General features: G+C 39.9%; 1 pseudogene; it reads right to left on the bottom strand.

Annotated features, from left to right (window-relative positions):
* Positions 1 to 1,006: 1,006 nt before the first annotated feature.
* Positions 1,007 to 2,006, bottom strand: LOC116894655 (annotated as a pseudogene).
* Positions 2,007 to 20,440: the final 18,434 nt, after the last annotated feature.

Raw genomic sequence — 20,440 nt, 5'->3', positions numbered from 1 at the left:
TATTTTCTTTTTCATGTGGATACTTAGAGGTGGAATTGTTGAAAATGTTTTATTGCATTCAATTTTCTCTTTCACTGAATACTTCCCTCGCCTTTTTCTCTGCCTATTTTGCATTTAACTTATCTTCTTTCCTAGTTTGCTAAGGCAGAAATATAAAATAATACTTTGGTTATTTTAATCAACGTAATTAAAGGTAACTTAATTTTTGTTCATTTAATTATTTAATAAAAAGTAATGCTTTACATTTTTATCTGAGCACTCTTTCTGTATATCCTACATTTTAATATTCCCTGCTTCTGTTTTGTTCAGTTCCAAAATAATAATCAATTTCTCTCTGTCTCTGTGTGTGTGTTTGTGTGTGCATACACGTACTCAGGTACACATGCCTGTGAGAGTGAAAGGTTGACTTTATGAGATAAGTCTTCTTCAGTCCCTTTCTACCATATCTCCTGAGACAGGGTCTCTCACTAAACCTTGGCATTCATGAATTGTGTAGCCTGGCTAGCCAGCAAGGGCTGGGGATCTGCCTGCCTCTATTGCCTCCATCCCGACCCATATCCCAGATTACGGATGTGTATGATGACAGGCTATGTTGGTTTTGGAGGTTTTTTTTTTATTTGAAAAATTAAAAATTCCTTAATTTTTTATTCCTAGTACCACTACCACAATTTACAGGGCAATATACCTGATGTAATGAAAAGAAAAAGAAAAGGACAAAGCCACAACAGGTAGAAGACCTCAGGAACGTACATCTAGTTGACACTACATTGCATTAGTCAATGGCTGCACTTTTTGCAAACTGTAGCTGTGAGCGTCCTGAACAAGAAGGGCTTCCTGTTTAAGCTGCAGTGACTTTTCTGACTATGGATCACTGTTTCTTCTGTGGCAGATTTTACAGTTCCTCTCATGCATTTGGGATGACTGTCTCAAAGTAACCTGCAGCTTTCCTGACAACTCCTCGCTCTCTCTCCTGCTAAGAACTGCGGCCGCTTGTTTCTGTTTTATTTTAAAACCTTCTGCTACCGTATCCACCACTTCCACCTCCAGATCCATAGCCACCACCATAGGAACTGCCTGAGCTTCTTCCACCAAAACTGTCCCCTTCATGGGTCCATGATTTGATTGTTCCTGTTTACTAACAATTTCCAAAGTCGTCATAGTTCCCACCACCACCATAGTTACCTCTACCAAAATCTCCTCCTTCATTGTAACCATCATATCCTCGTCCTCCACCACCATATCCACCACCTTGGTTTCCATATCCTGTCCACCACCTCCAAAACCTCCTCTACTACTATCCAGGACCACCACCATAGTTGCCACCATCACCCTAAATCAATTATATCCACCATCACCACCTCCATAGTTGTCTCTGCTGCCTCCACCTCCACCACCATAGCCTCCTCTTCCACCAGTTTCCTCCACAACCAAAGTTTCCTCCACAACCAAAGTTTCCTCTCCCACCTCCAAAGTTTCCTCCACGGCCCATAAAGTTGCCAGATCCACCTCCACGACCTCTCTGTGATCCAGCAGACTGCATCTCCTGTTTAGAAAGGGCCTTTTTCACTTCACAATTATACGCATTAACACTGTGGTATTTCTGAACAACAACTTTATCAACTGTGTCATAATCATCAAAAGTTACAAAAAAGCAAATCCTCTCTTTTTCCCACTCTGCCCATCTTCCATAACTTCTATGGTTTCAATCTTGCCATACTTTTCAAAGTAGTCTCTCAGATTATATTCTTCTGTATCCTCGTTAATACCACCAACAAAAATCTTCTTCACCGTTAAGTGGGCACCAGGCTTCACAGACTCCTCTCTAGAAACAGCTCTCTCTGGTTCCACCACACGTCCATCAACCTTGTGTGGCCGAGCACACATTGCAGCATCCACCTCTTCCACACAAGAGTAGGTCACAAAACCAAAGCCTCTGGAACATTTTGTTTGAGGACCTCTCATTACCACACAGTCTGTAAGTGTGCCCCATTTCTCAAAATGTTCTCTTAAGCAATCATCTCTGGATTCAAAGCTCAGACCACCAATAAACAGCTTCCTCGGCTGCTCTGGTTCCTTTGAATTGTGGCCCTCCACTTTGAGACCAGAGTCACCTCTTCCGACTCAACTTCAACATCAACTCTATTGTTTTTAATGTGGTTACTAAAATCCAAACTTACTGTCTTCCCACTTTACTGACTGAGGCTCTACAACCCCAGTTCAAAATAATTTCTAATTTCCTTTGCAATTTTTATGTCTTCAGTGCTCTTATAATGTCCCACCACCTCCAATGGAGCCTGATAATTTATAAATATTTTAATATTTTCCTCTAATAAATGTCTTCCTGTTACTGGTTTCCAACTTAAAGACATAATTAATTAAAAATAAATTTTGTATGGTAACAATCTTTTACTGAGATTTTATTTATGACCCAGAATGTGCTCTTAGTAAATATCTCTAGGATACTGAAAATAATATTTATTGTGTTATCATTGGCTGAATTATTCTACAATTTCATTTAGAACTAGGCTGATGTTTGTTTCATCTTCTTTGACAATGTTTCTTATATTCTATTATTATGAAAATATACAGCTGTTTTAAAAATTCAACTGTATCTGTTGATTTTTTCCAGTTTTGGTAATTGATACATTAACTTTTGGATTTATTAAGTTCTCTTAATGAACTTACCTCTAAATAATTATGAAACGTCCCTAGTATATTTGAAATCTACTTGGATAATAATATGGTAGCTCCAATGTTCTGTTAATTAAACTCTTCAATGAATACCTTTTTATATCCTTTTACTGCTGTCTTAGGTACTATTGGTACAATTAGTGGGTTTCTTGTAGGTAATGTATAGTTGAGTCTTGCTTTTTCATAATGTCATGACTTTTGAGTACTTGAACTGACATTGTAAAGTGTGCTAGTCTCTAGCCACATGTAGCTATTAAGCATTGAAATGTAACTGAAATAAATAAGTATTAAGTACACACAGGATTTTTGTGATAGCTGGAACATGAAACTCCTCCCTAGATTCGTGTGTTCAAATACTTGGTCTCCAACTCTTAGCACTGGTTGGGAAGATTGTGGAACTTTCAGGAAGTAGAGCTTTGCCTGAGGAAGTGGGTCTCTGGGAGTGAGTCTTGAGGTTTTATAGCCAGACTGCATTCCCTATTTACTCTCTTCTTACTGGTTATGGGTACAATGTGACTGGTAACTCCACTCCACTGCCATGCTTTCCCTGAGATGATGAACTGTATGCCTTGATCTGAAAGCCAAAGGAAACCTTCTTCCTTCAAGTTGATTTGGTCAGGTACTTTAAATGCCACAGCAATAAGAAATGTAACTAAGGGGCTGGAGTGATAGCTCCCATTAAAAGCACTGCCTACTCTCCCATAGGACACAGGTTTTATTCCCAGCATCCACATGGGAGCAATCACCTTTACTTCAATTTCCAAGGGAAAGTATGGGGTAGGTTTGAGTGTGCCTTATTCCTTCTTCTGGCCTTCATGTGCACTGCACACACACAATGCACAGACATACAAGTAGGCAAAACACCTACACACATGTAAAAATAAATATATCTTTTTAAAAAAGGAAGATAAATTTGAAGATTGAAATGCCCAATGTTTTATATATTTTGGATGAAGTGATATCTATTTTAAAAATTAATTTTATATTCTTTTACCCTTTGAATGTTGGGAACAAGCAAAAGAAAACTTATTCTAAGTATTACCATTTTATTTTCACACTCCATTTATCATAAGGAGAAACTAAATTCAAGGTTTCAGGCTCTAAAGAAGGCAGGGCCTTCCCAATAGCTGAAGAACTTCTGTTGTAAAGAAACAGTTATTTAAGTCTGTTTCTGGTGCCTATAGAGGCCAGAAAAGGGCATTGGATCCCTTCAACCTGGAGCTACACATGGTTGTAACCATGATGTAGGTACGGAACTGAACCCAGATCCTCTGGAAAAGCAATCAGTGCTCATAATGGCTGAGCCATCTCTCTTGCTTCTAATTGTCTCTCTCATGTTTTTCTGTTTGTATAATCATTTTTGACTGCTGGATTTTACTGTGTTCTAATATTTTAATTTTTCTGCTACAGTATATTTATTATTCATGCATTTGAGTCTAGAAACCCTTGCTTCTATTAAGCTAGCATAAGTCCAGACTTTATTCTTCAGTCAATTTGAACCCAAGGGCTTTCCTAGAGATACATATATTAGAAGGTCTTCGGCTGTAACTGAGGGGAACATGAACTATTCCCAGCCTGTAAAAGGCTCTTAGTTGGAGTTTCCATTGCTATGATGAAACACTATGACCAAAGCAGCTTGGAGAGGAGAGAGTTTATTTGGCATACATCAACCAAGTCACAGTCCATTTAGAGAAGCCAAGGCAGAAATTCAAAACGGGAAGGCATGAGCTGGTGAAGCAACCATAGAGGAGCGTTCCTTTCAGCCTGTTCTTCATGGCTTGCTCAGCCTCCTTTCTCAGGACCACCAGTCCGACAGTGTCTCCGTGCAAAATGAGTTGATCCTTCCCAGTTTCATCAGTAATTAAGAAAATGCTTGTCTGCTTACAGCCAGATCTTCTGGAGGTACTTTCTCAGTTGAGGTTCAGATGACTGCAGCCTGTGTTAAGCTGCCATAAACCTAGCCGGCACAAGGGCCGAGGACTGTTGAATTGTTCTACTCAAAGGTTTCAGTGGCTCTCTGGCTTTCTAGCCTGGTTAGTTCTCTCAGGCGAATGCTCTGAAAAGTATTCAAAAACACTTGAAGAAACTCCTCTGCAAATCTCTGGAATTCTTTTACATTCTGTAACTTTTTCTTATTGTACTTGACTCTGGCTTCACTGAACTATAAACTGTCTCTGAATTCAGCAAGGCATCCAGTCCCTATCTGAATTTCTTTCCCAGGATTTTTATCCTGGAAACACCCAACCTGAAAACTGGCCATCAAAGGGCTTCCTTTGTTGATCCTTTTCTCTTGAGAAACAACTCTTTTAGACTTCCTGTTGACCATATTTAAAAACCACTGCTAAGTATATTTTCTCTGATTTTTTTAGTTGCTTAAAGATGAGTTATACACAGTCTCTGTTCCTTTATAATGTCCCATGAAAATATTTAGATTTCTAAATAAGAGTAATAGACAATGCAGGTAACATCAAATGTACTTTTTATGGGACTTCAGAGTCTTAGATTGTATCTTTGTAACAATATAATAATGTGTTAAAATTTTCTATAGTGACAATTAATATATGTAAATTAGTAGAAATAATATGTTTTCTATACCACATATCTCACTATCATCTAGAATATCTACAGAAAACTCATACACTTCTCTATTGAGAATGGGCCCTCAATTTCATATTTATAAAGGCTCTACATTTCTTTATTATATGTTTTATGTACACATTTCCATGGTGAGCTACGGAATTCATTGTGGAATCAGTTCTCTCCTACCATGTGGGTTCTGGGAACAGAACACATGTTGTCAATCTTGGTGCCAAAATCCTTTTGCCATCCTACATTCTTTTTTTTAAGTTTGTGGGAGTGTGTGTGTGTGTGTGTGTGTGTGTGTGTGTGTGTGTGTGTGTGCGCGCGCGCGCATGCGCGCGTGCACTCGGGTAGTATATGAGAGTAAGTACACATTCTGTGAAGGTGTTGAGTGTCTTCTGTGGTTCCTCACCTTATTCTTTTGAGACAGTCTCTCCCAACACAGGACTCACTTTGGGGGCTTTGTTTGCTTGGTTGTTTGAGGCTAGATTAGCAATCAAAAAGCCCAAGGGATCCTTCTATTTTCAAGCCCCTCCTCATTGGCTGACAGGTGGAAGTAGCTGCCTTTGGATTTTCATGTAGGTGCTGGGGATCCAAGCTGAGGTCTTCATGTCCCTCAGCAAACTTGCTTCTCCAGTCCTATAATCATGATCTTATTTCTGTCTCCTATTTATGTCTCACTCATAGACACCTTGACGGGCAATCTGAACAGGAGACAGCGATCCCATCTCCATATATCCTGTCCCAGCCCTGGGGGTCTGACCATCGTAGCATCCATCAGCTATGGCCAGAGCACCTCTAACAGCCCTCTCCTTGGGCTGCCATATTTGGTAGCTTCTTGGAACAGAAGGACTCCGTTCCCTTTGTTCTTAGAAAGTAGTGTTTTAGAAATGTAAATCATTTAGCTTTCTACCAGAAAGAATTGTTTCTTGGGTGTGTCACCATCTCTTGGTTTTATTTAGCTTACCTCTACCTCTATAAGTAATCCCTTTATTAAGCTCTTGTTCAGTAATACTCAAATGGGTTGTTATTCTTCTGTGGGGAACTCCACAAGCCCAGGTCACATCATTAATCCTCCACTGAAATCACAGACTCAACATCTCAGTCTCTGCCCCAACACTGTACCCTCGAAGGTCTCTAAACCCATGACTCACTCTTAATTTGCCTGTCCCTTCTCTAGTTTTGGCCATCTCTCCCTGACTCTCACCTTGCAATCTTTCAACAGCCTCCGGGCTTTAATTCCCAATCTAGCCAAGATTCGATGTGTAACTTCTAACACCCACTCTCATATCAATCCCTTTTAGTTAATGTTGTTCTCGATTTCTGTTTCTGACTTCTTAGCTTGCTGAGCATTGTAAAACATGCTGGTTCTGGGAGATGGCTATTGCTCAGCAGAGCCATCTCAGAAACAGAAGAGAGGGTATTTATTAATGCACCGAGACTACAAGACAATCCTGAAGAAATAGAATGTTATCAATGCCCGACTCTATGCTGTCTTCCAGCTCTAGAATGTTATCATTGTGACGTTCATGGGAATGCAAGAATATGAAGCTTGGGTTGTTTTGGGTTATCACCTTGAAGCTTACAACACTTCTTTGAAAAAGGAAAAAAAAAGTTCAGTACTTTTTCAGGAAAAAAATGTTTTTAAAAGAATAACAAAATAAAAGTCCCAGGGTGAAAGCTATGAAGTGAGATTAGTGCAAGAGTCAGGAATACAGATTTTCTTCCAAAAGTCAGAATCCTCAGAGAATTGCCAACAAGAAAGGCAGTTTCCCCCTAACACACAAGAAGAAGGAAGCCCCAAAACAATCTGTTCATCTAGACATGAATGGGAAGCCTGATGCCCTACTCCTGCCTTCTTGCCTGTTCACCTCCAGTTCAGTTTTCGGTTTCAAGACCCACAGAAGTGGGTGTTCTGCCTATGTGCTACTTCCTAGCTCAAAACAAAAAGCTTCTACAACTGAATGGGCATGGTCGCCATGGCAGCCGGGGGTCATAAACTCCTGGGCTGTGGGTCTTGGCACAATTCCATGCATTATCTGAACCCTGGTGCAAATCAGTCCCTTTATCTAATTAGTAGCCTTACAGATAGCCACCTGCCCCGGAGCTTAACCACTAAAGATGCAATATTGGCTGAATGGCACAGAGACAAACGACGAGGAAAACAGAAAAACTGAAAACTGATCTGAGTGAGGCCCAGGCTCTCCTGGCTACAGACACCTGCAAACCCTGGCCCACCCACCGAGCAGAAGTTTAAAAGGAGTTTGAGAACAAATCACTTCTGTCTCCTTTTCAAAACCCAAATTGAGTGTCTCCTGATGTACTGGCCTCCCAGAAGGTGGGTCTGCCCCTCCATTGTAAAGGTTTGATTCAATGTTCCTGCTTAGGAGCCCAGCTGTTTCCTCTCTCACAGCTTCCTGTCTAAAAGTTTCAAGAGCGAGCCCTACTCTTTCTTGAACTTGACCAACTGTCTGGTATTCTATACCATGGTCCGAATACTTTAAAGATATATCCTGATTTATTAGAAAGACTGGATCCTCCCTGAGTTGCTTCAAGGCTAAAATTTTCTCTTGCAGTTAACACTATATTCCAGACTCGTTATCTAACAATGTTTTGTGTTTGTATAAAATAATTGTGTCCAGTAAAGGCTTCTAAGAATGAAAGAAAGCTTATTTTCACTCAACAATTGTTCTATAAAAACAAATATTTTCACTACATTCATCTTACAGCTATGATGAATTCAAAGGTTTAAATGTTTGTGTGCATGAAGGCATATGTGTATTTGTGAACAGTTTTACTTTATTATGCATGGATACACACATGCCTGAGGTCAAAGGGACAACTTTTGGAGAGTTGTTTCTCTCATATCTCAACCACTCTCCACCATTTTTTTTTTTTTTTGAGGCAGAGTCTCTCACTAAACCTAGAGCTCATCTACAAGCCACAGAGAACTTTCTATCTCTGTGTTCCCAGTCATGGAATCACAAATACATTTCGGGGAGCAGCTTTTTAAACTGGTGTTAAAAGATTTTTCTCAAACTTAGGTTCCCCAGCTTGCATAACAACAGTTTAACCAGATTAAGCCACCTCCCCAGCCTGAATCTGATTTACTTAAAAGTTGAAGCCAACTCATTCAGAAAGTACACAATACGTGGGATCTGCCTTTTTCCTCCTGACTTGAATTTTACGTTATTAAATGTCAGCAATGGATGAAGGTAGGAGATAACACAAGTCTTCAGTTTCAATGTAGCAATCACTGTTGTGTGGTCGGTTGTCTTAGAGATAGAAAAGATGAGTCTAATGCACTATATCTACCAACAACCTCTGGAATTAGCAAACTCTACAAACTCACCCAGTGTTCTCCTTTGTGTTGGGAAACCTTTTTTCTGTATGTGCAGAGTAAATAATAACAATTTTATGGTTACATGTTGGTTTTGAAAGTTCTTGCTTTTCAGCATTGCTCTATAATCACTAAGTATATGTGTAGTGGGACCCCATTAAACTAAGAAGTCATTACACTTATGCTGGGGATGTCCAAGTATAAAAACTACAGGGGAAAATAGAAGAAGATAAATTTTTTGCGTCTTCTCTTCTTTTCTTTTAGTCATGAAATTACAACTTTCGTTTGACTTGGAAGTTCTTCACGCCTAGTAGAAATGGTGCTAAGAAAACGTGTGATAAATATTTGCTAATCATAACCAAAAGGCAAGAATTAAATTCTCTAGGAAACAGAAAACCAGAAGAAGATATGCTCAGAGAATTCCCAACAACAAAGATGAGCAAAACTTTTATATCGAACCCAACAGAAGGAAAAGAGTCCCAAGAGCAGGCAAAAGAGCCAGATCCACTTCATCTGACAGCCAGGAGTCCCACAAGAATACTAATCGATTAGCTGTACTGTACACACAGAGAACCTGGTGCTGAGCACTGTAGGCCCTGTACTTGCTTGCTGCTTTAGTCCCTGTGAGCTCATGGTCACCTTGCTTCCTTGTGTTCTCCATCTCCTATGGCTTTTAGACCCTTTTTGCCTCAGGATTTTCTGAGGAGAGGAATTTGATGGAGACTCGAGTTTAGACTGTCTCTCCTCCTAATGGCTGGCCATGGGTCTCAGTACCTGCTCCCATCTGCTGACAGAGAAAAGTTCTCTGATATGACTAGATAAGACACTGAGAGCAGAAGACTATTAGGAATCATTTAATTTAGTTTTTTGGTTTTGTTTGTTTGCTTTTGCTTTTGTTTGGTTGATTGATTTGTCTTTATTGTTGTTATTCGTTTGTTTCTTTGTTTTTGAGACCAGTCCTATTTGGATTTACCATAGGTGTCTGGACCATCTAGTCTCTGTTCTTAGGTACCCAAGCGGTGACAGGAAGGGGTTCCTTCTCACGGAGTGGGCCTTAAGTCAAACCAGACAATGGTTGGTCACTGCCACAAGTTCTGTGCTACCATTGCCCTAGCATACCTTGCAGGCAGGACAGGTTGTAGGGCAAAGATTTTGTGGATGGGTTGGTGTCCACATTTCTCTTTCAGGTGTCTACAGAATACCTTCTCACACAAAAAGTGTAAGTGTAGTGTTGTGGGTTGTCCTGGTGCTGTTTGTATTTTGGTGCTAATTTTGCTTCCCCAAGAGGGGCTGCCTCCTGGGGAATCACCATACTCAGGTGACTTCATGTGACCTTTCTCCCCATTTTAACTTCTAAAATAAAGGATAGAGCCAGTGAGGAAGACAGAAGAAGAGGAGGTGGAAAGAAAACAGAGCAGAAGCACATGGCTAAGAGAAACCACAAGTTGTGAGGGATTTCATAGACAGGGAATATAGTAGGGTGGTGGTCAATTTGCTCAATCTAGATGCACAGCTTGTGTTCATATTTATTGAGTTGTGTTTCCCTTACATGGGCTTACTTGGGTTGGAGATTTACCACAAAAAATTGGCACCCAACGTATTGATTAGAACTCAACTAGCCTGAGATAAAAGTTCACTGCCCTCCTTGCACAGGCTTATTTGGGTTAGAGATTTACCACATCAATGTACGTGTGAAGGCTCCATGTAGAACCAGCCTAACTTCTCCATGTTTAGTAAGTTACATGGAAGCTGTCCTTAGCAATCAGGCCTCACTTAGGTTGTGGAAAGCAACCTTTTGGCTTAGCATCGCCTTGGGTTGGTTGGGGATTTCCATGGGACCCTTTTGGTGAGCAACTCAGTTGAATGCAACTTAGTCCCACCACTAGAAGCCTTGCCTGGCTATAAGAGATGGCTAGAGTTGAGACTTCATATCCTGCATTATTAAAGTTCTCACTAGGATCGCCTTCATAGATCCCTAAGGCTTCCATACCACCTCTGAGGTGCCCCCTAATTACAGCAATCTCACCTTGCACTCTCTCCCTCCATCCTATCTCCACACACAAACTGATTTCCAACTTTCTGAGGAACCACCATATTGATTATCATAGTAGCTGTAAAAGTTTGCACTCCTACCACCACTAGAGGAGTGTCTCCCTTGCTCTACATCCTTGCCAGCATGAGCTGTCTGACATTTGTGTTATTGATCTTAGCCACTCGGACAGGTATACGATGGAATCACAAAGTAAATTGGATGGGCATTTTCCTGATGACTAAGAAGGTTGAACATTTCTTTCAGTGTTTCTTAGCTATTTAAGATTTTTCTACTGAGGATTCTCTTTTTAGATCTGTTTCCCATTTTTTAATTGAGCAACTTGGCTTTTTGATATCCAGTTTCTTGAGTTCATTATTATATATTTTGGATATTAATGGAATTGGTAAAAACACTTTCCCATTCTGTAGTGGACTTCTTTGTCCAATTTGCAGTGTCCTTTACCTTACAGAATCTATTCAATTTCCTGAGATCTCATTTATAAATTGTTTATCTTAGTGCCTGTGCTATAAATGTTCTATTCAGAAAGTCATCTCCTATGCTACTGCACTCAAGGCTATTCTCCACTTTCTCATCTATCAAATGCAGTACATCTGGTTTTATGTTGAAGTGTTTGATCCACTTGTACTAGAGTTTTTCAGGGTGATAAATATGACTTTATGGGCATTCTTCCTCATGCAATGATCCAGTTTGACCAACACCATTTGTTGAAGATGGTATCCTTTTTTGGTGTGTATTTCTGGATTCTTTACCAAAAATCAGGGATTATATATGGTGCTTGAATTTGATTCTGTCAATTAATATGTCTGTTTTTATGTCAATACCATGTGGCTTTTATTAATATAGCTCTGTAGTACAACTTGATTAGGAATGATGGTACCTCTAGCAGTTCTGCTATTATATGGGATTGTTTCGGCTATCCTGGTTTTTGTTTGCTTGTCTTCCACATGAATCTGAAGATTGATCCTTCAACCTCTGTGAAAACTTGTGTTGAAGTTTTGTTGGGGACTGTATTGATTGTCAATTGCTCTTGGGTCGACAGCCATTTTTACTGCGTTAATCCTAACAACTCACTAGCATGGAAGATCTGTCCATCTTCTGCTCTTTTCTTCAATTTTTTTCAAAGGTTTGAAATTTTTCATGTAAGTTTTTCACTTGCTTGGTTAGATTTAGTCAAAAATATTTTATTTATTAGTTTATTTTATTTTCACATTTCCCCTCCATTCCTCTCAGCTCATACCCATGTCCCTTTTTCCTGGATTCATTTCCCCTTTGTCTCCAGAAAAGAACATGTCTCCAGGAAACACCAGCCAAACACAACAAAGCAAAACACAATAAGGCAAGTCCTCACACCAAACCTGAAAAAGGGAATTTAACAGAAAGAAAAGAGTCCTAAGCATGAAAAAAGTCAGAGATACACTCATTTCCACAGTTAGGAGTTCTACAAAAACATCAAGCTAACAGCCACAAGATATACACAGAAGGTCCTGTGCTTGCCAGTTTAGTCTCTGGAAGCCCATGTGAGCCCTGCCTAATTGATTTACTGGGCTGTGTTCTTCTGGTGTCCTCCATCCCATCTGGTGCCTAGAATCCTTCCTCCTCCTCTTCCACAGGATTCTCCAAGCTCTGAGGGTAAGAACCCAAAGGTGACACATAGCTCATGCTGGCAAATATGTGGGGAGAAAAGAATACTCTTCCACTGCTGAAGGAAGTGCAAACTTGTACAGCCACAATGGAAATCAATATTGCAGTTTCTCAGAAAACTGGGAATCGATCCACTTTGAGATGCAGCTACATAGCTCTTCAACGTACACCCAAAGAACACTCCATCCTACAACAAGGACACTGGCTTAACTATATTCATTGCAGCTTTATTCATAGCAGTCAGAAACTGGAAACAATATAGATAGGAAAATGGATAAACAAAATATGTTACATTTATATACAATGGATGATTGCTCTGTTATTTTTTTTTAAAAAAATCACATCATAAAATGTGAAGGCAAATGGATGAATAACTAGAAAAAATCATCCTGAGTGACATAACCCAGAACTAGAAAGACAAATATGGTATGTATTCAATTATAAGTAGATATTATCCATTAATGAAATGATAGCCAAGCTATAATCCATAGACCCTGAGAGGTTAGGTAAAGAGGAGGGGTTAGAGGGGGGTTGTATATATTTCCCTGGTAAGGAGAAATAGAATAGATTTTGCAGGGAGAATGGGAGCAAGTGAGAATGGGGTTGGAAGGAATCAGATATGAGGAAGATGGAATGAAAAGAGAAGGGAAGGGAGACAGCTGGAATTATGGGGCATTTTGGAGGCAATGTGAAAACCTTATGCAGTGGACACTCTCTGGAATCAATAAAGGTGGTTCTAGTGAGGATTCCTAGTAATGGGGGATATGGAGAACCAATTAGCCAACTCCTGTAGCCAGGTAAGGCTTTAAGTGGTGGGACTGAGTAGTATTCGGTTGTGTTGTTGGCCAAAGGGGTCCAATGGAGATCCTCAAACAACCCAGACTGATGCTAGGACAAAGGATTGCTCTCTGCAAGATGACAGTGGGGCCCTATTGCTAAGGACAACTTCTGCCCAGCTCATTGAACACAAGGAAGTCAAGCTGGTGCATGCATGGAGTCTTCGTCCCTACCTTCTAGTCTCTTCAGGAATTTTATCATGAAGGAGTGTATTAGATTTTTAATAGATCTTTTTTGCATGAAATGATCATGGGGTTTTTTTTATGTCTCTATATGGTGCATTACATTAATTGGTTTTTATATATTGAACCATCCCTGCATCTCTGAGATGAAGCCTGCTTGATCATGGTGAATGATTTTTTTTATGAGTTTTTGGATTTTGTTTGCAAGTATTTTATTGAGAATTTTTGCATCTATGTTCATAAAAGAACTTGGTCTGTAATTCTCTTTCTTTGTTGAGTCTTTATATAGTTTATTATCAGGGTAACTGTGGTCTCATAAAATTAACTGAGCAGTGTTTCCTCTGCTTCTATTTTGTGAAATTTGAGGAGTATTTGCATTAATTCTTTGAAAGTCTGGTAGAAATGTGCACTAAACCCATCTGGCCCAGGACTTTCTTTGGTTGGGAGACTCATTGACTGATTATAGTCCAGTAGGGGTTATATATCTGCTGAAATTGTTAATCAGATCTTTATTTAACTTTAATAAATAGTACGTATCCAAAAAAATTATCCATTTCTTTTAGATTTTCCAATTTGGTGGAGTACAGGTTTTTAAAGTATGTCCTTATGATTTTTTGCATTTCCTCACTGTTGTTATGTATCCCTTCTTGTTTCTGATTTTGTTAATTCTCACATTCTCTCCACCTTTTAGTTAGTTTAAATGAGGGTTTGTCTATCTTGCTGATTTTCTCAATGAACAAAGGCTTGATTCTTTGTACTATTTCATTTCTAGTTCATTAATTTTAGCCCTCAGTTTAATTATTCCTTGCTGTCTACTCTTCTTGGGTGTGCTTACTTCTTTTTGTTACAGAACTTTCAGGTGTGCTGTTCAATTGATAGTATGAAAATTTTCCAACTTTTTTTATGTAGGCATTTCGTGAAATGAACTTTAATCTTAGCACTGCTCTCAGTATATTCCATATGTTTTGATATGCTGTATATTTTTATCATTAAATTCTAGAAAATCTTTAATTTTTTTATTTTTGTCCTGACCCATTTTTCATTAAATAGAGAACAGTTCAGTTTCCATATGTTTATAAGCTTTCTGTTGCTTTTGTTGTTGATGATGTCCAGCTTTAATCCATGGTGATCAGATAGGATGCAGGGAGTTATTTCAATTTTCTTGTACCTGTTTAGACTTGCTTTGTGTCCAAGCATGTGTTCGGTTTTGAAGAAAGTTCCATGAGGTGCTAAGGCGAAGGCATTTTCTTTGTGCTTGGGTGAAATGTTCTATAAATATCTGTTAGGCCTGTTAGCTTCAGTATTTCTCTGTTTCATTTTTGTATAGATGATCTGTGAAGTGGTAAGAGTAGGTTATCAACATTGCTCACTATCAGTGCATGAAGGTCAGTATGTGATTTAGGCTGTCATAGTGCTTCATTTACAAATTGGGTGCCCTTGTGTTTGTGGCATAGATGTTAAGAATTGAAATGTCATCCTGATGGAGTTTTCCTTTGATAAGTTTTCCCCACCTCTTTTGATTCATTTTGGTTTGAAGTCTATTTTGTTAAATACTAAAATGGCTATATCAACTTGTTTCTGAGGTCCATTTCTTTGGAAAAATTTTTTATCCTGAAGTAATATCTATCCTTGGTATTGAGGTGTGTTCTTGGATGCAGCAGAAGAATGAATTTCTGTTAGTCTTTTTATTGGGAAATTGAGAGTTTTTGATATTGAGAAAGATTGTCTTAGTTAGGGTTTCTATTGCTATGAAGAGACACCATGACCACAGTAATTCTTATAAAAGAAAATATTTCATCGAGGCTGGCTGACAATTTCAGAGGTTTAATTCATTGTTGTCATTGGCAAGAAGCAAGGCAACACACAGGCAGACATGGTGCTAGAGAAGGAACTGAGAGTTCTGTGTCTGGAGTTTCTGAAGCAGCATGAAGAGAAAGCCACACTAGACCTGGCTTGAGCATCTGAGCATCAAAGCCCACCCTCAATGATACACCTACTCCAGCAAGGTCACATCTAATAGTGCCACTCCCATAGGACTGTGAGGGCCATTTTTATTCAAACCACCACAGATGTTAATGACCAATGATTGTCAATTCCTATAATTACTGTTTGAATTCCTAAATTTTTCATTTACAGCATTCTCTCAGTTTGTGTTTTCTGTATCGCTTCTATTTCCATTTTCAGATCTCAAACAGATTTATTTGTTTCCTGCAACTGTTTGCATTTTCTTACTTTTCTTTAAGGGGTTTATTCATTTCCTCCAATTGTTTGTTTGTGTTTCCCTGGATTTCTATAAGGAATTTATTTTGTGTTCTCGTTAAGGACCTCCATCATCTTCATACAATTGGCCTTAGGATCTTTTTTGTGTGCTTCAGCTATGTTAGCATGTTCAGGGCCTGCTGTGGAAAGTTAGCAGGGCTGCTAGAAGAGAAGGCCTACTGTGTTCTTACCCTGGCATCTAGACATCTGGGTCTAGGTGCTGGTTTCTAGGCCTGTCATTGTTGGGTGGGTGTTTTGTTCTTGGTTTCGGAATGCCTGTTTTACTGGCCTGCTAAGCTGGTGTGTTTACAAGGAATGTCTGCTGGTGTTGGAGGCTTGGATGGAGTGAATTGGGGGAGGGAAGTTAGGATTGTCTGTGTGGGATCCACAGGAGATAGGGGCAGGGAGGTTCTAGGGGAACACACGTACAGAGACAAGGAGAGGGAGAGGGAGAGGGACAGGGACAGGGACAGGGACAGGGACTGGAAGTGCTTGCTTGAATTGGGGGTCGGGGTATAGCATAGAGTGGGTGGAAGCTGATGGTCTGTGGATCAGCAGAAGATCTGGGCAGGGGGAAAGGAAGTCTGCAGCTGCTGTTCTGTTGCAACAGTAGGGATGAGACTAAGGGCCTGGGTCTAGGGGAACCGAGAGCATGAAGAAGGTCTCAGTTTGCTTTCTCCTGCTCTGATGAAGCTCATGGCCAAAAGCAACTTAGGGAAGAAAATCTTTATTTTACCTTACAGTACTAGTTCACAATCCATCACAGGGAAAATTCTGGGCAAAGCAGAAACCTGGAGACAATAACCATGGAGAGCAGAAGCCATGGGAGGGAGGGGGTACCTCCCAGGACCACATATCCAGGTAGCGTCACTCATAGTGGGTTAGGCCTTCCCACTTCAATCATTAACAAAGAAATCACACAAACTTAGCAATCAGCAGACCCATCTGCTGGAGGCATTTTCTCAGTTTAGGTCTTGTCTTCCCAGATGACCCTAACAGTGTCAAATTAGCAAAGCAGCTAACCTGCACAAGTGTTCATAACGGGACTTCTCATAGTCTCTGTGATGCAATATTCCAGGGCCAGGCATACCTAACTGGTACAACCTTCTTGGTATTCAAAAAGAGCCTTTTTCTTGACAATTTTATTGTTCTTACATAGCACATGTAAAAAAAATAATAATAAAATAGCTCTGAGAGAAGGCAATGTTTTGAATCTGTGGAATAAGAAACAACTCATGCCAACACTTTCCTCTTACCCACTCTGGCTCTCCAGGCCATTCCAGGAGCACCCAGATTAAATAGGTGTCCTTTGAACCAAAGCTTAAAAGCCATTTTTGGGGTGTTGGGGGTGCTTTAAAAAGGAAACGAAGAACAATCTTTGTGTGGTCTCTTAATATTTCCATTGCCAGCAGCTAATGAGTCAAAAGCTGTCTTTATGCAACAACGAAAAAGAAATGTTTGCTGTTCCTGTGACTAGAAAACTTGAAGAAAATGAAAACGTTTTCAGCAAGTATTCTGTAAAAAAGGACACCTGAACTGAAACATGTTAAGTATTCAGAGGAAGTTGTATGGGCCCAAAATATCATTCAGAAGCACTCGCACCATCTGTGCCTTCCCATGGAGGTAGGATAGAGAGTTTTTCTCAAAGATGACCTCCTTACTTGACTGATTGGTCATCTTGATTAGTAAGAGAATTTTTCCCCTTCTGCAAACTGTCTTGTCCTCCTCTGCAGATCTCACAGAGAACATGGCAGAGTGGTCAGGAATGCAGAGGAGCTCTGTGGCTTGGAACCAACCCAAGACACACTGAACTTCTCTGAATAAATGCTAAATTGTGAGCGAAGGAAGGCCCTACGGGCCTCTGAAATCACTGGTACTGTGAGCTGGTCCAGGACAGGGCACAGAATCAAAGGGGCTTTACATTCTTAAATTATCTGTCCACAAAACTGTGTATACTTCCTGATAAACAGAGAACTCAGGTAAATAATTGAGTCTCCACCCAATTCTGAATGAATTCTCTGGAGCAACCTGATTTTGAGAGAATTAGCCGGACCTTGGGCTCCACCCCCACATCTGCTTCATATTTATAAGGTTCTACCCACGTCTTATGTTAAAGCCCAAGAACACAGACACAGAATGCCTAAGATTACCAGATGGGGTAGAGTGAAGCTGAGCCGTGAGCATCAGCATCTTCTCAACACTGCGTTACAGAACCAGCCTAGCACTGCAATGCCATTTCTGGAGGGGGAGGAGGAGGATAGAGAGGAGGATCACTTCCTGCTTTGGACTGACCCTTCTCCATTCAGTCTGAGAAGTCAAGACAAAAGCATCAAGGGCTTTGTCTCATCCACCACATACTAGATATTAGTAAGAGACACCTACCATTAACTCTTTAGAAAGGAGTTTCTGGTAATTATATTGATTTTGTTTTACACTCTAAAGAATAGGATACTGAAGAGACATTATTGACATAGAAAATAAAGACTGGATGGAGGGCAAAGAGTCAAAGAACTTAACAAAAACTGAGCTTTGTAGTATGTGCATGTGAGGTATTCCTCTAAAGAATGATGCACAATGCAAATAATGTATGTGAGTGAAATGGGATGCCTGATGTTGGATGATCAGTGATGCTAGGGTAGGAACCATGAGATGAAGGTCATGAGAATATACTAGCCATTCCAGGAGAAACTGTGACACATAGGATGTTTTCATGTGTAAGATCTCATATCGAGCAAGAATACAGTTTTTTCAGACATGAGTTGGTAGCCTAGGAAATACAACTTAAGCAAGGTTCTTGGTTACACCAGAAAGAAGTATGCATAAGAAGCAAAGTGAAAATGAGAAACAAAGCTCATTGGAAGCGAGAAGCCCAAGTGCTCTGCAAAGTATTGTGAGGATACAGACATATTTAGGAACGGCACAGCCACTGGAAGCTTGTGGCCAATGGTGAGACCAAGGGTTCTGGTCAGTAGAGATGACCCAGGTAGCAAAAATGTCCTATTCATAATTTTCTGACACATACTGGGCATTGACTAAGTATTGAAGCTCTGCTAGGAAAGCTACTAGTGGCCCTGCAAATGATATTATTATGTTCCTCATAAGATAGAATATTCTCACATTCATGATAAAATAAATAAACTAAGGCTCAGAAGCTGTAACTTCTTCAAGGGCAAGCGCAGGTCATTACTGGTTATCCAGGAACAAAAGATTCTCAATGAAGGCCATGCATAATAATGAAGCAGTATAAAAAAAGAAACAAAAAAAACCAAAATAAAAATAAAAACAAAAAGCGTTGCTCTAAGTATCTATGATAGATCAGGTGGAATAATGTTTCCTTGAGCAAAATCCTTATCCACTAGTTCTTCCTTTCAGTTCAGGGTTCCGGGTGTCCGGCACTCTGTTATAAACACAAGGATGTGTCAGACAGAACTACGAATTGAAGGAGGGACTTCTGTTACATAGCTGCTTGGACAGTGGTGAGCCCTCACCTTCCAGCAGCATCAGGGTTGGCCTCAGATATGGGCAGATCTTTGTTTTTCTTAAGATCTTATTTGAATCCAGGAACTGGTGGAGAAGAACCATAAAGACCTGAAGCTGATGGGCATCTCTGATTCCAAGCTCCCTTCCAAGCAGGCAGATCTCATGAGCTCAGCTTTGCTAGCAGGCTTCTCCCTTGGCTCAGTTCTGCTTCCACTCCTCTTTTCTACAAAGGCAGAACCTTAATAAACACTCACACACCACAGTCACACACAGTGACTGCTTCCAGAGAACATGGCTGGCAAGCCCAACTGCATTGAATTTGTTTGACAATTCTGATAAATAAAATACTGTGAGTTAATTAAATTAAAGTTTTAATTAAAATATTTTCCACAACTAACAGAAAATATACCCATCGGCTAGAAGTGTGCTATTAGGGGTCTGGCCTTCATATTTGCACTTCAGTGTGTGTAAATAGCCCTGTCACAATTTACCTCTGATTGCACCTAGACTAGATTTGGAATCATCTAAGAGTCACACCTGTGGAGGTACTAAGAGGAATAAAGAGGGTCATTATATATTGATACACACATATCACCAAGGGAACAATCCACCAAGAATGTATGATTATAAATACACACATACTGAATAATGTTGCATGAAACAAACACAGCAGGATGGGAAGGATGGAGAGATACAGCTTCAATAAGAGTTGGTAGCTTGAATAAGTCATTCTCACCACCAGATAGATCATTCAGACAAAAGAAAATCAAAACAGCAACCACGGGGTTAAAGAGAGCCACAGACCAAGTAGACCTAATCATTATTTATAGAATTTTGTTTCTAACTAACAGCTTCAGGGTTCACATTCCTCTCAGCAACTCATGAAACTCTCCCCAAAAGAGATCATATTCTGGGAGTTTGGCAAGTCATAACAAATGAAAAACAATTAGATTATTGTCTTGTATCTTATTCAGTCATAACAGAATACCCAAAGAGAAGGAGAAAAAGGCCAGCAAGCTAAAAAAGGGAATTTTATCATTCTCTGATCAACTAAGAATGGAAGAGATACATGTGCATAGAAGGCTGATGCAGGGGTAGCTCTCTTGCCTTCTGAGGCTCACTTAATCGGAAAGAGAGGAAAATGAAGCCCAGTTCACAAAGCAGACAGGGAGATTAGGCCACTTGAAGGTAGATACGACTTCTGTAGGATTGACAGACATTTCTCCTTCATGACCTGAACCGGGCAATGGAAATGTTTTTGCCATTATCAAATTCAAGACACTTTACATCTGCTCTCAGAAAGATCTTTCCATAGACAGCACTTCTGACTTCCCTTTAACATCTCCCTCCTTAAGACCTGATTATGATCATTTTCAA

This window comes from Rattus rattus, chromosome 2, assembly GCF_011064425.1.
Source record: "Rattus rattus isolate New Zealand chromosome 2, Rrattus_CSIRO_v1, whole genome shotgun sequence".
NCBI lineage: Eukaryota > Metazoa > Chordata > Mammalia > Rodentia > Muridae > Rattus > Rattus rattus.
The sequence above is the reverse complement of the archived record's forward strand: the minus strand, read 5'-3'. Positions and strand labels throughout refer to the sequence as shown.